We start from the raw sequence: 12,619 nt of genomic DNA, 5'->3' as shown, positions 1-12,619 counted from the left end.
TTAAATATAGCACAAACTTCAACAAGAAATTCGTGCAGAATGGCACCAAATAGTACAAAACAAGAAATGCATAGAGAAAACACAAATATAATGCAATAAAGTTACCATAAAACTATCACAAGAACATTCAGAACTACATGACTGTTCCCTCAGTAAAAAATATTTCATCTCAGATTTAAAATTATCTTGTCACTTGATTGATTACCTGTTGTTGATTTTTTTTTAAAATGATATGATGATATTATTTAGATTAGATTAGATTAGATTAGATTAACTTTATCCCACAACTGGGAAATTCATTTACCACAGCAGAAAAATAAACATCTATAGAATAAACATCTATGGAAATATACAACAAAAATATATACACTAATAAATACAATATACACAATACACACAATATGTACATGAAAAAGTGCAAGTTTTCATATACTTAATTGTTGTAGAAGCTGCAATTTGCCACTCTCCCTTGTCTTGCTAGATTCACACTTTTAACTAGAAAGAAAGAAAGATAATTTGTGAAATCGACTGCTGTAGTGTAGAAAACCTGCAGACACCTGACGTTGGATGGCGCCTATTTTGAATTTTTGTGGGGATCAATAATTAAACTTTCAAATAGCCCATGCCTATATTCAATTAATAATTTCAGAAGTTGCCTGTTTATGTTTGGTGGGATTTAGACAACAAAATTCCTTATGAAAAAATCTGACTTTGAACGACTGTGGATAAGAAGTTGAGACTCATTGGAATCAACCACAGTCCTCTGTCCAATCAGGTTACAGTGAGGTGTCGTGTCCAAGAAAGTAAAGTTCAGATGAGTGCCTGAAAACCGCAGACAGTCGCATTTTCAGTCAAGTTCTTGAAATGGCAAAATGTGCTCCCTACTGGACATTTTAAAAAACACAGATGACTTGGTCTCAGAGTAAAATATGTTCATTCAAATATCAACATTTATCCAACCAATCAAATACATTTCTTATTGATGTTATTCATTCCACTCGTGCTTTTCTTGCTCTGACATGTCAAAATGTCTGCTGTGAAAAACATCTGTTGAAGCCCTTTTCTCCTGCTGTTCCATAAAACCTCACAAGATGGTGCTACAATCAAATGTAGCTGAACCAGACCATAGGAGCAGACAACTTCATATCCGTGGGTTGCTGTAACTGAGGTACCTCATAGAAATATAAAATGTTTCTCTGACGCCTTTTTGCTATCATTTATTTAACCTTTTTTAGTATGTGGTCTGCCTCAGCGCTCAGATTCATGTCTGTTGGATCTCTTTAATCTGCATCTTCTCAGCAGTATCCCATTAAGGAACAAGTAAATTTTGCAGTTAAGATGTATAGAAACTTAAGCAAATACAGTCTCTAACCTCATTCTTTTTGCTTATACTCAATACCTAGAATACTATTGAGTCTTCCTCACTACAGTGTCTTCCTTCCTGCAGGAAGTACCTGTCTGGGTAGCCCCTGTTTTTCATGTTTTTCTCAGTAGACACAAAGGTTTCACAATGTTTTATGATCATGGCTTGGTTTATATGGCAACAGTGAGTCATCCAGGCTGGTATGCAGCCATTCTTTGAGTGGAATTGCAGGAAATGATTCCCCTCACTATCTGAAATATCTGACAAAACATTAACTAGTCTCGGAGGCAGTTGTCTCCATAGAGGGTTTGTTATTGCACCATCCATCCTCAGAAAATTGCCGGTTGAAGTGATATTTTTAGCTTAATTCAGTGACTATAACTTGGAAACAGTTCCTTGCGAGTTATTTATATATAAATATGAGCCCATATATGAGGAGCTATTTTCTGGTTGAGGTTCACTTAAGGTCGATTATTATAATGACGTGTAATGGTTTTGCCGTCTTGTTATCTCTTGTGGTTCTATTAACTCACATGGCCAGCACTGCACATTCTGTGTTTGTTATTGTTATTTATTGAAGCGTCACTACAAGGCCAAGAATAAAATTATGGTGGTTTATAAACTGTTTTCAAATATAAATATCTGTAAAATACCACCATGTGTTGATTTTTTTTAAATTACAGGTTGCTAAGAGGGCCAAATTTAATACTGAAGACATGAACTTGTTGTTTTCACTGGTAGCTACAGCTCTGTGCATATGTGGGAAGACAGTAGCTGGATAGCGGCCTTAATCATCTTTGACTTGTGTGAATTTTACATTTTTTATGTTTCTTTTTTAGGTTGTTTTGTAGATCAATACCACTTTGAATTCTGTGTGTTCAATATGAAACTAGAGCTAGCAAACATGTTAGCTTAGCTTAGCATAAAAACTGGAAACTGTTAGCCTGGCTTTGTCCTAAGGAAACTAAATCTTGACTACCAGCACCTCTAAAGCTCACTGATTGACAAGTTATATTCAGTTTGTCTAATCTGTACACTAAAAATTAACTGTAGCGTAGCAACATGTTTCTTGGCAACATTAAACTCCGTAAAACAGCAAATTGCAAATTTTTACACTTTTGTGCGGATCAAACAAACAAGACACAACGTGTTAAGAAGTGAGCTCAAGAGGGGCTGGTTGGTGTATTTTGTTATTTTTAGACAGAGCCATGCTAGCTATTACCACCTGTTTTCATTCTTTATGCTAAGCTAAGCTAAGCTAAGAGGCTGCTAGCTATACCAGGAGACTGGTATTTATCCCGCCGTCTAACTCTGCTCAAAAGTGAATAAGCATATTACCCAAAATGTGAAACTATTACTACACTTGAGTGTTACCGTTAATTTTTTAGTCTAGCATCAGCTGATGAAAACAATCAACTGTAATCACAGTTACAGATCAATTTTAAACAATAAGTGTCAGTTTGCTAGCGCTGCAGCACATGTACTCTGAGACTGAAAATAACCACAAAGGGAAATTACCTGTCCAACCTGATTCCTCTCAGTCTTCTGGCCTTCACAATAGTGTCATTTATACATGACTAGCACATGACAATACAGAGCTACAACCACGGTGATGACTGCAACAGATGACACATGGCAAGCATCCTAAACATAGCTCTGCTCCTCTGACAGGGCAGATCATCTCTCACTGTGATTGCTGACTGCAGGTGAAAACATCCTCGTCACGTGCTGGTGATGTTGACAGGTGACGACAAACATCCTGTTTTGGGTGTCGCGTGTCATCGGTGTCAGCACTTATTTGAAACCCGACACCTGCGTCAGCACGGGAGTTGTGGTGTACGGTGGGGTTGTCTGGATGGAGAGCTTGTTGTTGAGCTGGTCTCGGAGCGGATGGTTGTGTGTGCTGTGTCGTGGTTTTGGCTGTTTGTTGCTTCTTCCTTCTGTTTTTCTCTCTTTTTTCTTTCCCCATCTTTTATTTCCCTGCCCCTTTCCCCCTCTTTGATAGTGTCCCTTATCCCTCCATCAGAGGTGGAAAAAGTACAAAAATATTGTATTCAAGTAAAAGTACCAATACTTTGATTAAATATTACTCAAGTAGAAGTAAATGTACTCATCTGAAAATGTACTCAAGTAAAAGTAAAAAGTAGTTCATTTGAAATGTACTTTAAGTAAAAGTTACTTAGTTACTTTCTTTGTGTGGGGTGTGAGGGTAGTAAAAATAGGACAAGGGGTCAGAAATCCAAAACTATTTTGTTTTTAATTAAAGAACAAGTGTAACAAATGTAAGTGCAAAAACAACAACTTCACAACAACTTCTTGTTCAGTTTAAGTAGCAACTTAAAGTTAGTTGTTTTGTAAAGTTAGTCACTGTTGGTTCTGGCCATTGGTATACTGTCAATGGTTCTGGTTTCCCCTGTAGGTTGAATTGTTATTTTTACTCAGTAACGGATAGGATTTATAAAGTAACTAAGTACAATACTTTAGTAAAAACGTACTCAAGTAAAATACAAAATACAGATTTTAAATTGTACTTAAAAAATACAAAATACACAAAAAAAGTATTCAATACAGTAACGTGAGTAAATGTATTTCGTTACTTTCCACCTCTGCCCTCCATTTTTGCTTCACCTCCTTTTCCTGTCTCTACATTCCCTCTGATCTCCTTTCGCTCTTTCCTTGAACCTGCTCCTCCTCTACCCTTTCCTTTTGTCGTTTTATCACCTTTCTCTCATTTCCTCTCCTCAACCCCCTTCTAACCTTATCTTTGTCAGTTTTTCTCCTCATTCCCCCATTATCTCATCTCCCTTTCTTTCACCTCCTTCTTTCTACCTACTGCTCTCCCCATTCTCCCCTATTTTCCTCTTACCCTCTTCTCCTCTCCTATCACCTTTCCTTAATTCCTTTCCTCCATCTGTCTTTTCTTTCCTCACTCCTTTTCCCTTCGCTCATCTCCCTGTTTTCCTCCTCCTACTCTCTTCCCGCTCTCCTCTCCTCTCCTCAACTCCTTTCTGTTCTCTTCTTTGCCTTTCTCTACTTATTCCCTCTTTCTCTCATCTCCTTTTCTTTCACCTCCACCTTCTCCTACTCTCCCCATTTTCTCCCTTATTTTCCTCTTCCTTCCTTCGCCTCTCCTATCACCTCTCTCTTTTTTTCTTTTCTTTACTTTCCTTTTCTTGGCTCTCCTCTCCTCTTTCCTAGTTCTCCTTTTGTTTCCTCCCACTTTTTTCCCTCCTCTTATCTCTCTCTGTTTTCCTCCTCCTACTCTCTTGCCGCTTTACCCCCTCTCCTCTCCTCTCCTCTCCTCTCTCTCCTCTCCTCTCCTCTCCTCTCCTCTCCTCTCCTCTCCTCTGTCCCACTGCAGATGAAGTTTAAAGGGGGACTGCAGTCAGAAGCCTCTCACCTGTACCCTGCTGATGTTATGTAACCACCCTTATTAATCTCTCATGCGTGAAAACAAAAGTCAAGGGAATCCCTCGTCTTTGACCACAGCAAGTATCTGGACCGACGTCAGCCTCAGCCTCAGTAAAAAACGCTCTCTATCACAGACGTTATACAAGACAGCTGCAGTGGAATACTAATGCAGTTTGCTGTGAATGCAAATTACCGCTGAGCCTTTTATATATATTTATATATAAATCCTATTCCTCTGTGGTGGGAGCTCAGAGTTTTGTGTCTCTTATGTGTTTTACCTCTTGAACCTGAGGCTGCTGTTGTTCATCTTTCACTCCCTTGATTTCCAGGCTCATGACACAGTCACTGCATGAGTCAGCTGTGCACGATATACGGTATGTTTTTTATTCTCAGGGCAGGTTAAGTCTTATCTGAGATGTAATAATTTGGCATGTAAATGTTGCTATACATCATCTATAAGACCTAATGCAAAACAAGGAACTGAAAATCACATCCCCAGTATGTCTCAACAAGATATACGGATATTTAACTTGATCTTTTGACCTCTACACAAAGGCGATGCGATGCCATTTTTCCTTTCAAATTTATATGTATTTATCTTTTAACAATGTGTGTGTACATGTGTGTGTGTCTGTGCGCGCGCGTGTGCATAAAGTAATGTCAGGGATTCCTCTTCTGCTCCAGTGAGTTTTTCATCCATTGCAAGAACAAGCTGTCCTGGGCCATCCTTCCTTTCCCCCCATCTCTCTCTCTATATATAACAGCCACTGCAGAGAAGGACAGAAGGGTGTGTTTTTGTGTGTGTGTGTGTGTGTGTGTGTGTGTGTGTGTGTGTGTGTGTGTGTGTGTGTGTGTGTGTGAGTATGTGTGCATTATGTTTGCAGAGGCCCCCTGAATGTAAGGGAAGGGCACTGTGGATTTAAGCAGCCACCCAGTCACATATTATAAGCAGCTTGGAGACCCCTGCAGTGTTATCACTCTGTCCTCATGTGGTAGTGTTAGTTTTTAACTCGTATCACTTTACGGTTGAACGACAGCAGGTTCTGTAAAAGTTATTGTACTTTACCTTATTTTTTAAAAACACCCTTCCCTCATTCCTCGAACTTTTTCGCTCCGTCATGCCAAAACAAACACTCAGAAATCAGCCTGGACTCGTTTATGTGCCTCTTCCCCTCATGTCTTCTCCTCTCGCCTCCCTCCGTTCATCCCCTGATGGTTGCTAGGATGGTGCACGCTTGATAGGCACTTAACAAAATCAGTGTGTGGTTTTGGCTAAGGAATCTACCAGCAGGGCTTGTGTGTGTGTTTTGGAAGTTTTTTACGAGGTGAACATCCCTCTGTTCCCTCAAAGATCTCAACGGGAGATATGTGTTTCATTAATGATTCAAACAAACAGTCGCCTGTGGACGGTGTTGAGGTTAATGAGACAAATAAATCAAATCTGACATCCCACCTCTTTGTTTTGTTTGGATCGGTGATCAGATACTGGGAATAATTATGTCAGGGCGTCGATCTCGTTAGAGAAGACACCCCCACACACACACACAGACACACACACACACACACACACACACTATAGGCCTACATACAGTCATCAGGGGCTTGGTGTTGCCCTACAGTGTTAAAGGTAAATAATTAACTCCTCGTCTCCATTCATTGAATTTCTGTATGGGGCCAGAGCAGGTATAAGCCACCACCTAGACTTCAAAATAAACCCACTACTTTGCGCTGACAAACGACACGTTACTGTATCAGGGGGAGCGTAAGTCATGCTGCTGCTGACAATGCCGATCAATAACCTGTCAAACAGTGTGCTGATAGGGAGATTTTAGCTCCCAGGGTTCAATATGTCTTGTCTGTTTGACCACGTTGTGCTTGAGTGGGTTTCCATGGAGAGAAGAGAACAACACAGACAACAGACTGGCAGGTTACCAGCACGCCAGGTACCAGTATCCAACGTTTATAACACATTTCAACTGACACTAAATTAGATAATTGTTTGGACGTTTCAAAGTTTCAAAGAAATGTGTGGAGACAGCACCTTAGAGGATTGCATGTTATCAAGTATTCGTCATGCTGATGTGTGGCTGAGGTGACCTTCGACTTCCTTGTAGCCATTTGAAAAGAGAATTTCCCTCTAGGGAATAATAAATGGTAAATCTGTGAAATGCGAAATTACAATTTCATATTCGGCATTTTGTCTGGTAGCAATATTAATAAGAGCGGCAACTAACTCTTAGTCTTGTTGCTTAAAAAGTGGCTTAGATAATTAATTGTTGATCAAAATAGTTGCTTATTTTTCTGTCTAATTGTTTCAGTTTAACCAGTATCACTGGTGTGACAAAAAAGGCAGGAGCGCTTCAGATTTCATGCTGCGAACGCAGCACTGAGAGGAAACCCAACCCAGAATTCACATAGACATCTGACACCGATAAGGTGGGATGGGTCAAAGGTAACAAAGCAGGCATAAAGAGGAGTAAACGTAGTGTAGGAGGCTCTGTAACCTCTTTGTGCTTACATAACATGATTCAGCTCATTGTTGAACATCAGTTAAAATAACAGAGAGTCCAATATGTAAAGGTTAAACCGCTACCTTTTAAAACAGAGAATGCTTTCATTTAATTTCATCTAGTTTTGGAAAAAAAACCCAAAAAATACATTCTTCACCAACACCACACTTTCCCTCTCACAGTCAATTCAGCCGCCGTAAAGAGAGACAAAAATTGCTGCTGGCAGAGATGTAAGCTTAAGTGGATTTGGCCTGTGTTGCCCTGTGAGGTGGTGAGTAATAGATTTTCACATGCAAACCTAAACCCTCTTTCCTTGGCACAGTGTCACACCGTCTGGCGGAGATGCTGCGATAACCGCAGAGCCAGCGCTGGTTATCATCAGGTCATGATGATGATGATGATGATTACACCTTGAATATCTCGATGAACACAAGTAAATCTCCAGCTTTAGTGTGATTACACTGGCAAATACAACACGTAGTTAAAACAGTACCTGACCTAATTCACAGCAGTTGTCATTTATCAGCAAACAACCACAAGAGGAATGGACCATTTGATTTGGGACTTTTTTTTTTTTTTTTAAAGTGATGTCATTTGAACTCTTGCCATACAGTAATTTTAATTCCCACCCCCCTCCCTCCCTCCCTCCCTGCTTCCCTGCCTCCCTCTCTCACCCCTCTGTCTGTCTGTATTCAGGTCACTTTTGCTTGCATAACAACTCATTCATAAAACAGCACCACACCTCAGGGAAGGGATGAGGGAAAAGGCTGTAGACAGCTGCTGAGACATATAGAACGCGTCTACACAGGGAGGATTTTTGCTGCAGTGTGAATAGTTGTGTGAGGTCACTTCAAGTCATGGTGCAATGTACTTACTGTAACTGTCAGATGAAAACCCCCTTGCATCTCTAGTCAAGTTAGAAGAAATGTGTGTTTTTTTTTTATTTTTGCAGAATCTGTTCTTCCATTGGAGCTGCATAAATACTGTATTTATGGAAGTTCTGCATGTCCAGGAACATATTATTTTCACACATATTTTGACTCAATAATGATCTTAATTTAGGTTGCATGTGTTATGTTGCTGCTTTTCTACAAAGACATCAGTTAAAGATAAGTCAAGGTGATTTAAAATAAATAATATTGCCAATTAATATGATAATAATGATTCCAAAATCTATCTTGCTGTGCTGTGGGTAAATAAAAATGTAATGGCTAGTATTGTATTTACAGAGTTCAGGTGCAGGGTTTCCCACTGTGTTTTATAGCAGAGGTTACCTGAAATGAAAGACACCTCTGGGTCCTCTGTTTGCAGTATTGTGTGTTCTGCCAGGTGTGGTTGTTTTGCCCACATTCAGTAAAGGTAGGAAATAAAATAGACGTTTGAAGTACACAGATTCAAAGAGTAATTTCCATGTAGTTCATCCAATATCTCTGACTTCATTTCCCCGTCCTCTCACACTTCAGCATGAGGGCAAAACAACACAAGCCCTGTCAGTTCACATATTGTTGAACATCATAATGGCTGATTGTTTCCTGGCCCGTGGTGACTCGTCATAGGTTTTTCCTGGCTTTGCTTCTGTGCCAACAGAACTGATGATGGGCTCTTAAGCAGAACATTTTCTGTTCATGCTCTTTTTCTGTTTTTTAACGCCTTCTTGTCGCATTCATGTACATGAAACAATGTTTTTGTACAGTTGGCCCCTTTCTGAAGTTCTTCAGTATGCAAGTTTTTTTCTTGTTCTGAGTTTTTAAAGCTCATGCACCTGAGCCATATTTTTGGACATCAAAAAAAGCAAACAGTCGACATCCTCACCTACACGGATGAAAGTTAAAAATCAGATTATGAAATTAAAAAGTTGTGTACCTGGGTTTTTTTTTTTGCATTCTGATAATCCTTAAAGCTTTAAAGCTTCACAAAAGCTCGTCAGTCAATAAACTTCATGGTGTTTGCTCCCTCTGTAAAAAAAAAAACCCCAAGGTCAGCCTATTCAGTATCTCAGAGCACTGCAGTCTAAATAAGTGTGTAATGAGCAGCTTTGCATTTTGATTGTCCTTGAAGACTTTTAAAAATGTGCATTTAGTCCACTTTGCTCAAGTAGTAGCCGACTTAAACCTGAGCAAGGCACATACTCGTCAAATGTAAGGGTATGCATTTGATTTCATCCTCCTTCCTAGGCCTTAACCTACCTGTTTGGCTGAATGGCATCTTTTTCAGCCTGTGTGTGTCATCATCACTATGGGGTTTTTGTTTCAGACTACTTTCCCACATTCTGGCGAATCATACTGTCACTGTCTGGCTTTGTTTATGCCCCTTAAAGCCTAATCTTCACATGATTACAGAGTGTCTGTGTTTTCGTTCTACGTAAAGGAGACAGAGGCATCATTGTGAGAGAAAACTTTTGCCCGCAGGTAGCCTCAACAGTCTCAACAGCAGTAGTTAATGGTGGCGTTACATAGCTAAGTCTTTATTATTCATGAGGCTGTACAGTTTCAATCTGAATTTTTACAGTATCAAAAAATAAGTCACATTTATATTCTTATTATATATTTTTATATATATTTTTTCTTTATTATATTTCTTTTTATCATATAAAACACCTAAGCTATGACCCCACCCTGCCTCTCCCTGTCTTGCTCATTGCGCTGGGTAATGCAACCCTAAGTGATGTTTACCCGTGTTGAGTCTATTTTATGTTCAACCATCGTAATGACAGGCTTTAATATGCACCAACAAGCATCCATTGTGTCCTTCAGCCCTCACAACCAAGTTATTGTCATTCTTGCATCTGCAGCCTTAACCTGTATTTATTCTGTTGTATAAACTGTCAAGAGAAATGTTGATGTGAGTTGTTTTCCACTGTGATCTCATGGGGCACAGACTGGAAAAAGGCTTGTGCCTTTTAGACCTCTGTGCAATTGCAACTGCACTGAGTACTGACTTTATATTGGAGCTGCTTTGCTACATTAAAGTGCATTAACTGCACTAATCAATCAATCTGACTTTGTGTAACATGAAAGGTGTTGCTTGTCTTGACAAACCCACAGAGCATTATAGCTAACTCATATACAGACAAATCCCAGACAGCAAAATGAAACTTCTGACCCATCATATGCCTGGGTCCTCAGCTCGAGTCTGGCCCACGGTACTGTTCCAGCTGTTATTCTCTGGTATTGGCCGACAGCCGGAAGATTTTCTGTGTGTGTACCAGATGTGGAAATAGCGTCTGACAATCATGCTGTATATGGGCCGGTTTTGGGCCATGGAACCAGGTGTATACTGGGCCAGTAGAAAAAAACATGTGGCCTATTTAGTTAGTGCTGAGCTGGTGAACATAGTGGAACATTTAGAAGCTTTTGGTGGAGACCAGAAACAGTGAATGTATGACTAAAAACACAACTCCAAACTGCTAATGTTGCACTGTGTCTGCTGGATGTATAAATCTATTTGCTATGTTTGCCATAGAAACTTTATTAGGTGGTGATTATAATTATATAAATATAAGGTTAAAGACTTGAAAGTATGATTTCAAAAGATGTTGTACCACCATTCTTCAATGTAAGCATGCATGCTGTCTTTGCTGCACTTTTCTGTGATTACCAACAGGACTGACACTGAAACTCAAACTAAGGATAATTTCCATGAACAGTTAATTTGATAAATAAATATGGTTAATAAATAGGAAGGTTACAGAAATATGGCTTAATGTTAATACTTAACAGAAAGTCTGAGGAAACCTGAGGTTATAAGTTTAGCCACCATATAACTAGCTAATGTTAAGTTAACATTAATTTACCATTAGTTAGTTATTATGTACTGTGGTTTTGATCCTGGATCAGGGCCATCAGTTAGCTTGTAAGTTAACTATAATTGATAGTGCCCAGACTTTTCAGCTAATAACGTAAAGTTTAAAATATTTAACTAAAAAATTGAGGTTTTAATTAAGCTAGTACTATCAGGTCAAAGCAGTAAGGCCGAGGTCTCTTAAGTTCTCTGTTGCTGCCTTGATGGAGAATCACTTTATAGAGGGCATAGATCAATTTGCGGAGACGTCACTGGCCCTATGTTCAACAGTGACAGCAGTTCACATCCATCTTAGCAGCCTTGGCCGGCTGTCAGGGACTCACTTCATCACTGGATGAGCTCCATCCCATGAAGGCATCCACCTCACCCTGAATACCTGCAAATAATTGTCCTATGTTGGTTTATAATAGTGAATATATAAGGGAAGGCTGAGTGTGCTGAAGCTTAATTTTACACTTTAGTGTCTAATAATGGAGACCTTACTAGATACAGTAACAGATGGTCCAATCTAAAATTAGCCTGATAGCTCCTGCATGATTACCCATGAACCAAATTTAGAAGGGGATAACTGTCGCCTCATTGTCGTTATCTTGATCAGATCATTTACATATTTAGTGTCAGAAGGAATTTCAGTTTTTTGTGGCTCTAATTTTCCCAGTCTGGCAAGTAGCCATTCCCTCACATGCCTGACGTCTGAAAGCTCGGCACTGAGGTCAAAGAGGAGACTTATGGACGAGCTAATCAGCTCAGGATTTTATACGCGTAATCGGAGTTTGCACTGTGATCCACTCACAGGCAAATGAAGAGACAGATTAGGCTCCATGTGTAAGTGTGAGAGTATGGATGTCTGTATGTGTGTGTGTGTGTGTGTGTGTGTGTGTGTGTGTGTGTGTGTGTGTGTGTGTATGTGTAAATACACAACTACACTAGATTTCTGTATATATAGCCTGCTGTGTTGAATAAGCGTGGCATATGTATTTTGTGAGTGTTTCCGTGTGTTACGTGTAGTTTGAGCTCACCGTGATGTCAGAAAGCAGATGTCCTCTGATCCTCCTGATGAAGTGAGGACAGCAATGGGCAGACTTCGAGTTCTGGCTTCTTCGTCCCTCCATCTGTCTCGATGTGATCCAGGAGAAACCGGATCCCTTTATTCCCCTCACACCCTGGCTAAAAGGGGACCTCTAAATTGCCTTCCTTTCCTATGCAGGAAGATGATGATAAACCACTTGAAGTAGCTCGATGACAGAAAGATTTATTTTCCTCCGAGGTGACTGATCCCATTAAGATGATAACATGGCTGAGCATCTGTTGTTATATTTAGGAGCAAGATTGAGTTCAGCAGGTTATTTTCTACTTTTAGTCAATTATAGCTTGCTTATTATATATGAGATGCAAACAACACCACAATTCTATAAATACATGAATTTTATAAACATGTCTACCTAACCCTGATAGCACTGATACAAACGGCAGTCCTTTAAAATTGTACTAATCCTGTATTATCAACCGAAATGTTCAGACTCACTTATATAAT

The sequence above is a fragment of the Seriola lalandi genome, unplaced genomic scaffold (assembly GCF_002814215.2).
Source record: "Seriola lalandi dorsalis isolate HSWRI2012SDOR001 ecotype SW California unplaced genomic scaffold, Sedor1 jcf7180002054579, whole genome shotgun sequence".
Lineage (NCBI taxonomy): Eukaryota > Metazoa > Chordata > Actinopteri > Carangiformes > Carangidae > Seriola > Seriola lalandi.
This window is presented reverse-complemented; position numbering follows the sequence as displayed.